Source organism: Trichomycterus rosablanca, chromosome 14, assembly GCF_030014385.1.
Source record: "Trichomycterus rosablanca isolate fTriRos1 chromosome 14, fTriRos1.hap1, whole genome shotgun sequence".
In the NCBI taxonomy this organism is placed as follows: domain Eukaryota; kingdom Metazoa; phylum Chordata; class Actinopteri; order Siluriformes; family Trichomycteridae; genus Trichomycterus; species Trichomycterus rosablanca.
Genome location: NC_086001.1, coordinates 28,897,400 through 28,914,127, shown reverse-complemented (window position 1 = coordinate 28,914,127; position 16,728 = coordinate 28,897,400). Strand labels below are relative to the sequence as shown.

Sequence of the window (16,728 nt, the reverse complement as noted above, 5' to 3'; positions counted from 1 at the left end):
GGAGACGGTATTCCATGATGGCTGTGGCATCTTTCAGCAGGATGATGCGCCCTGCCACAAAGCAAAAAATGCTTCAGGAATGGTTTGAGCAGCACAACAACCAGTTTGAGGTGTTGACTTAGCCTCCAAATTCCCCAGATCTCAATCCAAGCGAGCATCTGTGGGACGTGCTGGACAAACAAATCCGATCCATGGAGGCTCCACCTCACAACTTACAGGAGTTAAAGGATCTGCTACTAACATCTTGGTGCCAGATACCACAGCACACCTTCAGGATTCTAGTGGAGTCCATGCCTTGACAGGTCAGGGGCTGCTCAGCAAAAGGGGGACCAACATGATATTAAAAGGGTGGTCATAATGTTATGCCTTATTGGTATATAATTTCCACAGCCGCTCAGCTTCGATTAATTTTGTGACAGAAGAGCCATAAACACTCTCTCATTTTTATTTTTGCTTTCTTTATCTTGTCAGTGTCACGTTGTATTGAAACTAAAATAAACTGCTGGGTAACAGCAAAATATGTGTTGAGATACTTGAAGGGCACTATTGATTATCAAATGTGTTACAAAAAGTGCAAAGAAGGTCTAAGCTTACAATGACTCAGAATAGGCTACAGATAGCCAGGATAACATAGCATGAAATGATCTCAACTTAAATGAGACAGGAGGTTTAGTTTCATGAAAAACAAAGAAACAACCTACACTGTAACAAATTTCTGTAGTTTTTACAGTATTACTACTGTAGAATGATAAAATTCTTACTGTAGAACCTGTACACAGCATTTTACTGTGGATCATGGTCAAGATTCAGTGGTGGGCGAATTCTACAGTAAGCATATTTCTGCTGTGAATCACAATACGGTAAGTTTAAGCGGGATTTTTCTTTTTCTGTCATTTTAAACAATAATCCGTCTTTGGTAATAGTACAGTTTGCATTATATCTAACACAAATACTAGTTTTTTTTTATCACTCAGACAGAAAGACGTCTTTATATCATCAGTAACAGGTACAGAAATTATAATTACTTGATAATAGTCACCTACTCTTTTAAAACGCTATCAAGACAGAGAGCGAGCTAGCTCGCTAACATAGAACTAATCGGCCAGTTGATAAACAACTAGCTAATGGTCTAGCCAAAAGTGATAGAGAGCCAGCGTTCATAACATTACCAAAATAAGCTATTTGTACATGGTATTTTGTTATCTGGTGATATTTAGTTGATAACGGCATAAGTTGAATGTACGTAGGAGTAACAACACTGTTCGTAACGTTCGTGTGTATATGTGGCTGTGCTGTAGCTCCATGTTCTATGTGGTGAAACTCGTCACTCGTTTATTTCTAGTTACCGTGAGGCATGTCTAAGTAGCCTACTGAAGTGGACTAAAGCAAAACAGAGCCCCAAAACAGGTAAGAATTTTAAACAGCACATTTTTAATAGTAGAATGTGTTTATTAATGTGATATCTTTAATGGGAGGTTAGGAATTAACTAAATTGTCAGTCTCCAGTCTTGTATATACTGTGGCGCCAGCGAGTGAGCTGCCTTTGGCAGTTCATTCAGTGGTTTAGGGACAGACACCCATTCATACACACATACATTCATACAACAGACAGACATATAAGCTACTTACCCAACCCTCACCACAGCCACCCTATTCCCAACACCAGGATACACGGCTACGGTGAGCTTAGACACCACTGCCGCAAGGCTTTCTGGGTAAAGTTACACTGCCCAGTTACGCTACACTGCCCCCTCCCTAATGGTCAACCGTCCCGGAGACCCACTCACCAGCGTCCACTGGGTGGCTCCTCGGCCAGACCGCACCCCATTACACTCCTGAGCCGCTCTTCCACCCACTGCTGGACTGGGCACCCTGCCCCTACAGCCACCTGGGCTAGCGCACTCAGACAGATCGGGCATATTGGCCCACTGTACCACCAGAGCCACCCAAATGCCACAATCCCACTTCTGACACCAATGTGGCGCCGGCGAGCAGGAAGGATAGTGTCAGGGCCGCAAGTGAGCTGCCTTTGGCAGTTCATTCAGTGGTTTAGGGACAGACACCCATTCATACACACATACATTCATACAACAGACAAACATATAAGCTACTTACCCAACCCTCACCGCAGCCACCCTATTCCCAACACCAGGATACACGGCTACGGTGAGCTTAGACACCACTGCCGCAAGGCTTTCTGGGTAAAGCCTGTGCCGACGCTACACTACATTTCTATAGCAGTAACAGTAATTCCTTGTTTTATCTTTACAGTCCAGGGAAGAAAACTTCAGCCCAAGATGTGGATTCCAGCAAATGTAAAACAAAGCACTTGCACATTTTTGTTTTTGTTCAGAACAGCTGTGTTTATAAAAATATGAATTTATTTATTTAATTATCTATGTATTTTTAAAATGTTGAAATTCAATAAATGATTTTTTGTTACAAATGCAGTGTCTTAATTTTTACAATGTATAGTTATTTTTCGAATATTATTTTAGTGTTAAATGCTGTAATGCCTTTAAAGTAGTCTGATATTTGCTGTAATTAAAAGACTGTGAGAACAATTACAGTAAAGTGATTACTGCTGTAATAGGTTACAGTAATGTGAAATTACTGTAAAAAGAGCTACAGTACTGTGATTATTACTGTAATAAATATTACAGTATTTTATAGTTACTGTAATTAAATTTGCAGTATGCGTACTGTAAAATTTATTACAGCAACTTACTGGCTAATTGCTGCCAGCAAGTTACTGTACATTTCACAGTGTCCTTTTTACAGTGTACAGTAGCATGATCCACATGTGAAGCTGAGTATATGGCTTTAACAGCTGAGAGTGTATATCTTACCCAGTTACTGGAAGGTATTGGTAATGTACACAAATGTGCACCAGTGCAAATTTTTGAGGACAATCAAGGTGCAATAGCTTTTGTTTAGCTTTGTTATCATGTGAGTCCAGTGTGTAAAGTGAGAGCACGCAGGAATGTTCTCCATTTATAACATGTGTACGAGACTGCTGTAATATGTATTCATGTTTAATAAAAATCTTCTACCCTGATCTCCTTTGCGTTTTTTAAAGCTTTTTTCCATCATGTGTTCTGTCCAATATTTACTTGGTGCTGGTTGCCAAATAACACCTTTCACCTGCATTGGGCCTTTTCTTTCCTGTATACCAAAAACAGTCGCCATTGCAGGTCTACAACACGTTTCAAATAATAATAATATAGTCACAAATCTGTACCTATTCAACAAGATGTAATGTATTTCTAGCACCAATAGATGGGGATGATGAACTCCACATGATTATGAACTTCACTTTAAAAGTCAGTTAAACGGTAATGATTTTAATTTTAATTTTTTTTTATAATAAATGCAGTACAAGGAAACGTTTGAAAATTCGGGCAGTTATTCATTAATATGTTTTTGTAATATTAACAGTATAATTTCCTATAGTACAAGCAAGACGGTGTGTTTTACTGTAGTAAGAATGAAAGTATGAGCTGATCTTTGTCTCATTGTGTAGCTTTGATGAAGAAAAAGCCGCTGGGTCAGTGTGTAACAGGAGGTTTGGAGTGAAGGTGTGTGTGTGTGCAGTGGCGATTTCTCTAAGACTGCAAGGGAAGCTCAGCTTCCCCTAAAATGTCAAAAATTAAATGGTCAAATATGTACAGTTGTGTTAACATTTCATTGACTACAAATGCGTTAGAACACGTTCATCTTGAAGACGAGTTCGTTCAGAATCAGCTACTTATCACAAATCGACTTGATTTTGTTAACTTAACTCATACATTCCCGGAGCATCAATGCATTTTCCCGCAGACGCTGAGCGGGTAAAAGTGATAGGTTTATTGCACTATAGTGCAGTTCAGCACTAGTGCAATAAAACTATCACTTTTTATGATTCCAAGTGTACAGATAATAGTACTAAGAAATAAACATAGAAAAGTTTGTAAATGCTTTTAAAATTTCCTACAAGACATTCACCTTTTATGTCTTATTTATACACGTCTTAATTAAATGTGAACGTTAACCTGCAAGTTGCTCTTAAAATAGTGGAGGTCCAGCATTTTCTTTTGAATGATGGGTGATATGTGTGCTTTAAATTATTGCCGTGAAACTGAGGCAGTTGATCAAAGTTTATATGATTTATTCAGAAAATGTCTATTAACACACATTTCAGGTTTTTCCTACTCTTATAAGACTTGGGCACCACCTAAGTCCAAGCCCAGTGACCACACCACGTAAGCCCACCAACAACCCAGGGAAAACCCTGCATTTGTGCCACTGTGTTTAAGCTATTGTAGCATTCTGTTAACTACAGATTTTAAATATGAAATTAAAAACAGTATTTTTATTCCAGGAAAATGACCACATGTCAAGGAGGGCTGCTGAGGTTGAGAGAGTCTCAGTGTCCAACAGAGAAGACCCGGGTATTGTAGATAACAGTATCTGCCTACATCAGCACATAAGGATGGGTTTTCCATATTCTTGTTCATGATAGTAGCAGCAAGTTTGATATTCAGTACATTGCTTTACAACCACATCCACAGAATGTTACTGTTTTTGTAGCCCCAGATAACTACATATCCTAAATCATTTCATTCTAGGACTATGATGTAAAAGAGAAAATTACAATGAGGCCTGGATCTCGGAAACTTGAAGTAAGTGCTAGTTGATCTTTGAAGAATAGATTGTGTTTAAAATATATTTGTGTTAAAATATGTGAAACAACTCACTTCTTTACAGTTTTGGTGCTAACAATGTCTTTTCATCCATCCATTCATCTACCTTTGTGTCCGCCTGCCCATCTATATATGCTTAAAGCCCTGACTGTTTTCAACTTCTGTTGGGTGTGTTACTACGGGGTAAATGCTAAACTGTGTACTGATCGCATAGCTGCTGATATTAACTGTTTGATTCTTTTTCAGTCTACTAGTGAATCAGATGGGCCATGCCGATCCATCTTAAGGCAGTCTGAACTACTAAAATAATGAAATAAAAAACGAAGATCTGTCTGCATCAGTGCAGATGAAGGTGTCATGTTTTTCAGCAATAAATATTTTTTGCACCATAAGAATTAATGGTGAGATCACAAAGTTTATATATCTCGTCATATATTGAGTACAAACAACAGATTATATTTAAAAATAAAATACACTGTACTTTGTCTGTCACTTTAACTTCTGCTTAAGATCAATCAATCTTTTGAACATGTATAAACATATGTCTGCATTTATATATTGATACGCTTACCAAGTATATGCTTTATGATACATCAGATGTAAGACATTGCTGATCAAATATATTAGGGCCCCTGTAGCGTAGAGGTGATGGCGGCAAATGTTTGATTATTTATTTATTTTTTGCATTTTCAAAGGTGGCCGAACAGATTTTCCCCATTAAAAAGGTCCAGAAAGTGTACTTCACCAGCAAATTCAACAATGTGGACAAGCTAGGAAAACAAGAGGTGTAATTCATGTCACAATTCACGCCCCACACACACACACAAAGACACAGGACACATCCAAGGACCCAATACTGCCATAATTAAATGCATAGTGAATGATTATGAATTAGATTCTTTCATTATGTATGTATAGAGTTTATATATAGATTTATACCACAATACATTATTCAATTATATAATTGTATATTATATTACTATTATATTACTATATTACATTTTAAAGACGTCCACTGAACTGTAAGTAAAAAATGCATTTCCATTAATTGAGCAAAACAAATAATAAAGTTTGACAAAAAATGTTGTCTGTCTGTTATAGTGGTTTTTGTATATGGTTATCATTGATGTTGAATTAAAGGTTTCAATAATTTTAAGGTTACGGGAACGTTAGGGGAACGTGAGACACACGCATTTCAACGAGCTCACACGCTCACACGCCACACATGGTATTTCTCACGCTGAGAAATGATTAACTTCGCCGCACAGAAATGACTATAATCTATCCTACACACGAGTCAAAGGCAGACTACTCTGCACTCATACCGCTGTTTTGAATTAGCCACCTATCGGCCAATCAGAAAATAGAATTTCTCAGCCAATCAGAAAATGGAATTTCTTGTTGCTGGGGGAGATCTGAAATAGTGACGTAACCTATGCTCTGAATGCATGCACATAATTGTAGACGAGCTGGAGGTGGAAGAGAACCGTTAGGATCATCAGGTAATATCTTCATTTATTTTAATCTTTCATTAGTTACTATAGTTACTATAGTTTTTCAACTCTTTGTATAAGGCCTATACCTGCCAGTTAAAGTGTTCATTTGAATGGTAGGCTTAAAGAGGATGAAGAGAGGAACGTTTGCCTGTTTTTTACCGTTTGTGTCGTTTATTCAGATTTCAAGATGTCAGGGAAGAAACAAAAGAGTATTATTTCATTTTGGGTGGCTCAGCCATCAAAAAAGGTTTCCAGGTCAGATGAGGTAGGCCTACCAGTGGAAGAGGCAGTGATTGAGACAGCAAGGGAGACATTAGGGGAGATAGTGACAGTGGAGATGACCGAAGAAGAGAGTGTGGAGGTCAGAGAAATAACAGTGAAAAAAACGGCCTTAACTGGAGCTGCCACCTATAGGAGCACTTTTAAAAGTGAGTGGACAGCAAAATGGCCATTCATTAGTGTAGGCACCACCAGCTCCTACTATTGGTGCTCAATCTGCAGACAGGAAAACTCATGAGCCCATCAAGGTGTAGCAGATGTGCAGCGACATATTAGGAGCACACAAGGTATAGAAGCACATGCAGCTAACACATGAAATCTTGTTTTTCATTATTTCTGCCCTCCATTTATAAAAATTTGTTTTTGTAATTCAGTCACAATGATTATGAACAATGACAGGGTAGCTGATATCACACTTTTAAAGTACATTGAGTCTGTGTTTACCATATGAAATTAGCTATACAAATAAATTTGACTTAAATGTCCCCTCTGCTGATAACATGGTTATCATCGTTTTCTGTTACAGACAAGAAGAGCTTAAGTTAAAGTGGTTGTGCCATTTGCCATCGCGGAACATTTCAGTCCATTGTTCAGGGATTGCTTCAAGGACTTTGTCACAGCACAGCATTACAAATGTGCGAGCACAAAAACAATGTGCATAATAAATAAAGCTGTGGCACAACATTTTAGGGAGGAGCTGGTCACCAAGATGAAGACCAATCCCTTCACTCTAATAATAGATGGATCAAATGATACAGGTGTTATTTTGACAGCCAGTTGACACTTTCTCATTTTCCAGTATTTATTTCTTTACACAACATTTCAGTGTGGGGTGTATGTAATGCTTGTAATGTAATGCTTGCACCTTGTCATCACAGGACGAGAGAAAATGAACCCCTTCTCGGTCAGAGTGTTTGACGGCAAGGCTGTTGTTCACAGATTTCTGGACATGTGCACAACAAGTGGGCAACGCTGCGGCACGGCCGAAGTCATTTTCCAGGAAATTAACGACATCCTCCAGAAACACTCGATACCGTGGGGTAATTGTGTTTCTCTCTCTATCGACAATGCCCCTGTCAATACAGGGGCAAGAAACTCCATTTCCTCAAGGACACTCACAGAGAATCCCCATGTGTACATCCATGGGTGTCCATGCCATATTCTTCATAATACTGTGAAACATGCTGGGCAGAGGTTTTTGGAAGTAAGTTTGTATCCTTTTAATAACCTATATGTTAAACCTAATGTAAGATTTAAATAGCTTGTTATGCTGTAGTGTAATGAATCTGTGATCAAAATGCTGTGATTATGAAACATAATGTATTGTAGGTGACTGGATTTGACCCCGAAGATCTTGCAGTGGATGTTGGGCACTGGTTTAGAGGCAGTATGAACCGTAAAGGTTACTTAACAGGTTTGTGATTTAATCAGCAGCAGTATAGTGTGAATGGCATGCAGAAGATTTTCAGTAGACTGAAACTTAATGTTACATTCTCATCACAGAATTCTGTGAGTTGCACGAATACGACTATATGGAGATACTTCAGCATATTTCCATTCGTTGGCTGAGCCTGGAGCGGTGTTTGACACGCATTCTACAGCAATACGAGCCACTCACCAGCTATTTCAAGTCGTCAAGTAGGTTGCATATTTCACTGACATGAATGCAAGGTTCTTCAGGAGATTGCTATGTAAATGTATACTATGTACAATGTGTGCTTTTTAATTTTTAGGTGAGAAACAACCAAGGTTCAGAAGGCTGGTGGATGCATTCTGTAACCCACTGACAGAGGTCTACCTGCTTTTCTATCATGCAACATTGCCAGCCTTCTCCTCACTAAATCTCCTCCTTCAGAGAGAGAAATCCTCAATCTTCCTTCTCTATGAAGAGGTAAAACAGGAGGGTTAAGCTGTGTTTCTGCCAGTAATAGCCACTGGTCATTTTTCATTTGCTGATACTATTTTGTGCAAATTTAATTCAAAATCTTTACTGAAATGCAACTTTGTAGATGACCAAGTTCATTCGCAAGTTGTGCGGAAGGTTTTTGAAAGTTGAAGCACTGCAGAGCCGAGCGATGGATGAGATCCACCACAAGGATCCATCCAACCAACTGCCAGGTAATGTTCCCCAAGTTTTCCATAAGCAAATACATAAACTCTCCACCCACTGACCACAAATGGCTCATTCAGTTATGACATTGAGGATGTCACTGATGTGAAGGGATATTGTATATACTTTAAGAGGAGTATGAAAAATGGAAAATGTGGGAGTTGTCCATGACTATTATTGTGAACGTACCTTCCTGATGTTTAAGTCTTTGATTTATGTCTCTGGTACGACAAAAGCAGAATATTGGGTTTACAACCCGAGCAACGCTCAACAGGCTCCTTGATGCAGGAGATATCAAGCCACAGCAAGTGGAGAGGTTCCATCAGGCAGCGCTGGCATTTCTAATAGGGGCAGTTGAGTATGCTATTGCGAAACTACCCCTGAAAGAGACCGTGCTGAAACATGCCAGGTTTGTTGATGTCCAGCAGAGGACTGAGTGTGAAGTGAATGATGCTGCATACTTTGTGGAAAGGTAAAGGTTTAACATTTTGAATAGATTGTGAAGTTTGATCACATTTGAAAAAACAAACCCCTTTGTTTCTCCTAGTTCAGTACACATTGGGTTATTTAGGTTTCCTGAACTGCTTCCATACCATGGACCCCAAGAGCATGATCAGCTGAGTGAGGAGTTCCTGGACTACCAGTTAATGGACATCCCTATGCCTCAAGACCCAGCCATGTTTGACATTGAGGCTTTCTGGGGGAATATAACCGCACTGAAGAATAGGGTAAGAAATATTCAGCATTGACATGAGCAACATAATAACTGCAAAAATATGTAGGAGTGTAATTAGGCTTCCTTGGTTCATTTTTTTCAAAGGTGACTGGTATGAGCAGATTTTCAAGGCTGTCTACAATAGCCAAATTGGTATTAGTTCTGCCTCACTCAAATGCAGACGCAGGGAGGGTTTTTTCCATGGTGGGGCTTAATAAAACAAAAACCAAGAACGCGTTGGCTCTGGATGGAACTCTGTCATCCATCATGACTGTGAAAATGGCTGACATTGAACCACATTGCTTTAAATGGGAGCCCCCAATATCGGTCATCAAGGCATCAAAATCTGCCACAAACACTTACAACACACATCACTCATAAACACAAACAGCTGCTGTTCATTTGATTGTTTGTTTGTTTGTTGTTTAACGCCATGTTTACCCATTGGTCACTCTCATGGCAAGATAGGTACCTAGTTTTGTTCAGGTTATTTATTCATGTTCTTTGTCTTCTGTCCTTTCTGTGTTCATTTGTAGATGTGTATTATCAGTCATGTATATTTCAAGTAATTGATCAGAGTTCCTGTGTTGGGTTTGTTAAAGATTTATACCATTGTGTTTGGTAGAATTACAAGTCTTTGTCGTTCTATGTCATACGAAACAACCTGTGAAAACTCCAACCCCCTGCTCCCCCCCAAAAAAAATCTCACTCCAAGCAAACTTGAAAACTTGAGAGCCCTGATAACACATACAGTAAAAACATGTGAATGTGGAAGCATGTGTGTGTATTGTGTATGTGTGTGTGTGTGCATGCTTATGAATATTAATAGAATTGATACGTATGTTAGCAGCTCCTGAAAGTTCTGTTATCACCAATAATCCTTTGCTGTGTGTGAGAGTTTTTTAAAGCTTTTTAAGGGGTCGAGGTCGGGGTCGAGGTCTTGGGATGTCTGAGTATATAGAACAAGTATTACAAAATTCAATAATAAAACTCTAGAATAGCATTAGTGATGCAAAATAAAACAATTAATAGAAATAGGCTTACTGTTGCTTCCATACAAACACTGACAGGAGCTCTACTGTAAACTGATGTTATATGCACCTGTTTTCATCACATTAGAGTCCCAATGCAGGCGTAATGTTTATACACTCCAGAAAGGTACATTCTGTTTCACTCTGTTCTCTTTCTTGACTGTGTGAAATAAACAGAATGAACGATTACAGCATTGTACTTGCTTACTTTGTATTTATTAAGTCCACAACAGTAACGAACATTAACTTTCAAAATCCCGCAGACATCTGTGTGTGCGTCGCTCTAACCATTCCGTACTGAAATATAAAACCATCACACGTTCGATACATTAACACATATTGTTACATCCCCTTTTGTTTTTGTTGTCAGTCGGTTCCTTTGCATTAATCAGAGGTGGAAAGAGTACTAAAATATTGTACTCAAGTAAAAGTACTATTACTTTAATTAATTTTTACTTAAGTACGAGTAAAATTACTAGTCTAATCTAGTCTAAAATTACTAGTCTAATTACTAGGGGTCTCTCCTGAACAGAAAAAACATGTTGATATAACATTTAAAACATTTAGAGATGTGTATTGTGTTATTTTAGTACAGACCATCCCATAAAACTTTTTCAAACTGTATAACCACTGAAGTTGGCATTAATTGTGGTTGCCGCCCTGATGATCAGGATCAACAAGCCTCAAAATCTCATAACATTAAATAAAACACAAATAAACTCACTGAATATATGAAGGTGCATGGATGTTCATTTTCACAATAGCTGTTTGCTACAACTTACAATTTCTTTAATAATAATTATTGCAGTAATCTGTATTTTTCATCATTTTGTTTTTAATATTCTGTGTATAAAGTGAATTTTATGTACGTCTACTATAAACTATTAGCAAACTACTAAATGTGGCTATATTAGACTTTTACTGTAACATTTACATTCATAACTTAAGAAAAAACATATAATGTACTAGGCTAATCAACTTTCAAAACTACAGTATATAAAAGTCCAGAATTTGGCTTAAAAGTCTTGAAATTTCATCTCTACTATGAAAAAATATTGATTTGAATTAAAAAGCATTGAAAACAATTGCAGGATAAGGCATGACAATAATGTGTTTGTGTTTTATTTAAAACCAAACTGAATGATACATTTCTGAATTATATTTAGTGTTACCAATTAAAGACGGACCCACCGTGACCCTGAGCAGGTGATGAAAAGAAAAAAACTGTACGTTGTGGTTCCGTCTCTCTCTCTCTCTCTCTCTCTCTCTCTCTCTCTCTCTCTCTCTCTCTCAACTCAAACTCAAAAGAAGCTTTATTGGCATGACAAATAAGGACATTCGTATTGCCAAAGCAAGTTACAGGGAAATATAAACAATAAAAATAAGAAAGAACAAAAATATACAGAACAGTTACATGTGCAAAAAATATAGAATAGAATAAAATATTAATAAAAACAGTGCAAAATAATAACAATAAAAAGTATAATATTTACAATAATGAGGTAGTAAAACAATCAGTTTGTGCGTGTGTGTGTGTGTGTGTGTGTGTATGAGATATGGTCACCCACTGTCCCTCACCTGGTGGCAGGTGTGAGTATATAGTGCTGCTAGTGTGCAGCTCTCTCTGTGCTCCCCCAGTAGATGGGGCAGTTTGTCGTGGTCTGGGAGGGAGGTGAAGTTGGGGATGACGTTATTAAATTTAGGGAAGAATTGGGAGCGGATGTGGTGGTACTTGGTACACCGGGTGAGGAAGTTCAGCTCCGTCTCTACTGTACTGAGAGTGCAGTGCTGACACAACCTCTCCTCCCGGGGCAGCCAGGACCGGGTGTGTCGCCCCGTCTCCACGGCCAGGTCGTGTGCGCTCAGTCTGTACCTCGTCAGGGTGTTTCTTAATTTAGGGTCGGATACTGTGCTCAGATAATCTGCTGCACTGTAGTGTCTGTTTAGGGCCAAATAACACTGCATTTTACTTTGAGATTTAGTTTCAGTTTCCCAATAATTCAGATATTTAGTTCTGAGTTTTTGTGTAATTTGGTTTATTCTAATTGGGTTTACAGATTTCTCCTGTTCCTTAGTCTTTATTGTGTTAGTGTGTGTTAGTGGTGTGTCGGCGTGTGTTATTACAGTGTCTGTGTGTGTTACTGGTGTATCTGTGTGTGTTACTGGTGTATCTGTGTGTGTTAGTGGTGTATGGGTGCAGTGACTCAGGATCAGTTGGATGAGGGGACTGGTATGTTTGCTCAGTTCTTGGTGTTTCAGGGCTTTATAATGATAAGATTGGGGGTCGCTCTCATTTAGATGGTTCCAGAAGTTGATTGCTCTTCTCTGTATGTTGATAATTAGAGGAAATCGGCCTAATTCTGCACTGCACGCATTGTTCAAGGTGTATCTGTGCGCCTTTAGGATGCTTTTACAGAACTCTGTGTGCAGGGTCTCTCATGGATGTTTGTCCCAATTATGGAATTGATGGTGTGTAAGCGAACCCCAAACTTCACCGCCATATAGAGCAATCGGTTCAATTATTGATTCAAAAATTTTAAGCCAGATTTGAATCGGAATTTCCACGAATGTTTGACGTTTTATGGCGTAGAAGGCCCTGCGAGCTTTTTCTCTCAGTTCATTTACTGCCGGGTTAAAGTTTCCTGTGGAACTGATGTTCAGTCCGAGGTAAGTATAATCTTTAGTGTGCTCAATTGCATGGTGTCCTAATTTATATGTGTGTTTGGTTCCCTGAGATCTGGCTCTTTTCTGGAAGGTCATAATTTTGGTCTTTTTGAGGTTGACTGTCAGGGCCCAGGTCTGACAGTACTGCTGCAGCAGGTCCAGTTTGTGCTGGAGACCCTGGGCGCTGGGGGACAGCAGGACCAGATCATCTGCATATAGCAGGAGTTTAATCTCTGAGTCGTGTAGAGTGAGACCGGGCGTGGCTGAGTGCTCTAACATGGAGGCCAATTCATTAATATAGATGTTAAATAGAGTTGGACTTAAACAGCAGCCCTGTCTCACTCCACGCTCCTGAGAGACGGGATGTGTTCTCTTACTGTTGATTCTTATTCCACACTGGTTTTCTGTGTACATGGATTTAATAAGATCGTATGTTTTACCCCCTACACCGCTCTCTAACATTTTATAAAACAATCCTTCGTGCCAAATGGAATCAAAAGCTTTTTTAAAATCAATAAAACATGCAAATATTTTAGAGTTATTTTGAACTACATATTTTTCGATCAGGGTGTGTAGGGTGTAAATATGATCGGTAGTGCGGTAATTTGGTAGGAAACCAATCTGACTTTTACTCAGGACGTTGTGTTCGGTAAGGAAGTGTAATAATCGTGAGTTAATTATACTACAGAATAACTTCCCCAGGTTACTGCTCACACAGATGCCCCGGTAATTATTAGGGTCGAATTTATCTCCACTTTTGTAGATGGGTGTTATGAGACCTTGATTCCAGATTTCAGGGAAGGAACCGACACTCAGAACCAGGTTAAAGACTTTTAACATCGCCAGGTGAAATTTGGAGCTGCCGTGTTTGATCATTTCATTCAGGATCCTGTCAGGTCCTGATGATTTCTTTGTTTTTAGTTTTTTAATGTTGTCTTTAAGTTCCTGCTCAGTAATGAGAGAGTCTAGAGGATTCTGGTGGTTTTTAACAGCCCGTTCCAGTTCCTCTAACTTACTAATAATTTGAATTTGTTCAGGATTTGAATCTAATTCTATATTTTTAAAGAGTGATTGGAAATGGGTTGTCCAGATATCCCCATCCTGAATGGCCAATTCTTCCTGTTCTCTATGTTTTAATTTGTTCCAATTGTCCCAGAATTGATGTGTGTTGATTGATTGTTCAATAATTGTTAGTTGTTTTTGGGTGTACTGAGCTTTTTTGGTTCTGAGTGTACGTTTATATTGTTTGAGGGTTTCACAGTAAAGAAGTCGTGTGTTACTGTTGTTTGGGTCTCTGTGTTTTTGGTTTGATATTTTACGGAGTTCTGTTCTTAACATTTGACAGTCTTTGTCGAACCAGCTGTCATCTTTTGTAGATTCAGGTTTTGATTTAGATTTAATTTTTAATTGAGCTTTATTTGCTGTATTTTTAAAGATCTGATTAATATTTTTAACTGCCTGATTTACTCCTTCTTTACTGTGAATGTACGCAGTGTCCAGAAAGTTGTCTAAGCTAATTTGGATTTCTGTGCTGCTAATTGCTTTCTGGAACTCTTCTGCGCTGTTCTCGGCCCATTTGTAAGATCTGGGGATGTTGTACAGCTTACTGGGCCGTGTGTGTGTGGTGGGGTTAGTTTCTGTCTTTTTGATGAACACAGTAATTTGGCTGTGATCAGACAGAGGGGTTAGAGGTTTAACAGTAAATGCACTGAGAGAGAAAGGGTCTAAATCTGTTATTGCATAATCTACTGTACTATTACCAAGAGGTGAGCAGAACGTGAACCTTCCTAATGAGTCCCCTCGAGTTCTACCGTTGACGATGTACAGACTTAAAGTTCGACAGAGCTGCAGGAGGTCTTTACCATTTTTGTTAGTAACATGATCATAATTGTTTCTGTGGTTTAGGGTGGAATTGGTATTATGAATTTGGTTTTTATTGATGAATCTGTTTCCCTGTTCATTTATAATATCAGGTTGGGTTCCTGTTCTGGCGTTCAGGTCTCCACAGACGAGCACGTTTCCCTGGGCTTGGAAATGGCATGTCTCTCTCTCCAGCTCTGAGAACATGTCTTCAGAGTAGTATGGAGATTTTGACGGAGGGATATAGATGGCACAGAGAAACAGATCCTGCTGTGATGATAGTATAGTTTTGTTTATTTTCAGCCAAATGTGGAATTTTCCAATTTTCATGGTGTTTATTAGCGTGTGTAGGTGTGATTTGTACCAGATTATCAGACCTCCTACTACACACACACACACTAACACACATATACTGTACACCCTATACTACACACACACACACACACACTAACACACAGATACTGTACACTCTATACTACACACACACAGACTTACACACAGATACTGTATACCATATACTACACACACAGATACTGTACACCCTATACTACACACACACACACTAACACACAGATACTGTACACCCTATACTACACACACAGATTCACCAAATCAGCGTGCAGTCCGTCACACATCTCACATCATTTACCTTCATTCTGTAGTAACGAGTAACGAATTTAAATACAGCGAATGTAATGGAGTAAAAGTACACCATTTCTTTAGAAAATGTAGTGCAGTAAATGTAAAAGTTGCCGAACATTTTAATACTCCAGTAAAGTACAAATACTTCAAATAACTACTTAACTACTGTAACAAAGTATTATTACTTCGAAAAAATATACCACTGGTTATTGGTTATTTATAAGATCTCTCTTAACAATCATGTCTAATTCTCCCCCTGTTATATCTACTACACCACCATTTATTGTCAAAACTGGGGCTTGTACCCTGGGTATAGGTGCATTAGGGATAGGGGAGATGGTAGCAGGTAGACCTGGTATTAGTTGGTCAAAACAGTGAGCTGCTTCATTATAAGTGGGTGGTTTTGTTTGCTTCAGCCAATATTAGGTAGAATTTAAGGATTATTGGGACAAAGAGATCAGTATTTTGACCTCCAACGCAGGCTACTGCCTGCTTTTTTTTTCTTTTTTTTTTAGGAGGAGCAATGTCCTCTACCTTTACAGTGAGTGGACTTAATGGGACATCTAAAGATTCACTATCTATGTTTTTCTCAGGGGAGGCGTCCACATTTATACTGATGGCCTTCATTTCTAAGAGTAGGTCAATGGCATTTGCCAATCGATCGTTGGCTTTATCCAGGGCATTTTTCTATGGGCCAAATCTGTGTTCTTCTCCCCTTCGTCACAGAGCCAAAGCTAGACTTTAATTCTGTCACGAACGTAAACAAAGCCGGCAGACGCTCGCAGATAATCAGAGACCTTTTAATTATCAGTTCAAATTACACAAGAACGATCCATCTCCATCAATCATCAACAATCACAATCCAAAGGGAAAACCAAAGTCGAAGTCAGAAACAGGCATAAACTGTCATACACAAAATCGCAATCAACATTCAAAGTGCACAGTGTTCAGGAGAAACACAGCAATACCTCACAAAGTTTCACTGGTATTCCAACACTTATATAATCTTTTCTAAATTAGGTTCAGGTCTTAATTAATAAACAGAGGTCCTCGGCTCTGTCCGATTAGCTAATTGCGTGACCTGATCACCCACTGACTCCTGGGAAATGCAGTCCTGTTCATTACGACAGTCAGTGGTAACTTCAGAATCCACAAAAGGTGTTACAGATTCCCTTTTTTTCCACAGAAAGTATACGCTTTCTGTCTTCTTTTATAGAAGCCAGATCCGAGTCTGCTGGACACAAACCTT

General features: G+C 38.8%; 1 long non-coding RNA gene and 1 pseudogene across 1 annotated transcript; one reads left to right on the top strand and one right to left on the bottom strand.

Annotated features, from left to right (window-relative positions):
- LOC134326772 (zinc finger protein 850-like) overlaps positions 1-16,728 on the bottom strand; it is a 244,743-nt pseudogene that overhangs the window by 99,010 nt on the left and 129,005 nt on the right.
- LOC134326829 (uncharacterized) lies at positions 884-2,396 on the top strand. The gene is made up of 3 exons (XR_010014588.1): positions 884-1,006; positions 1,343-1,407; positions 2,272-2,396. It is a non-coding gene; the product is annotated as an uncharacterized LOC134326829 (long non-coding RNA).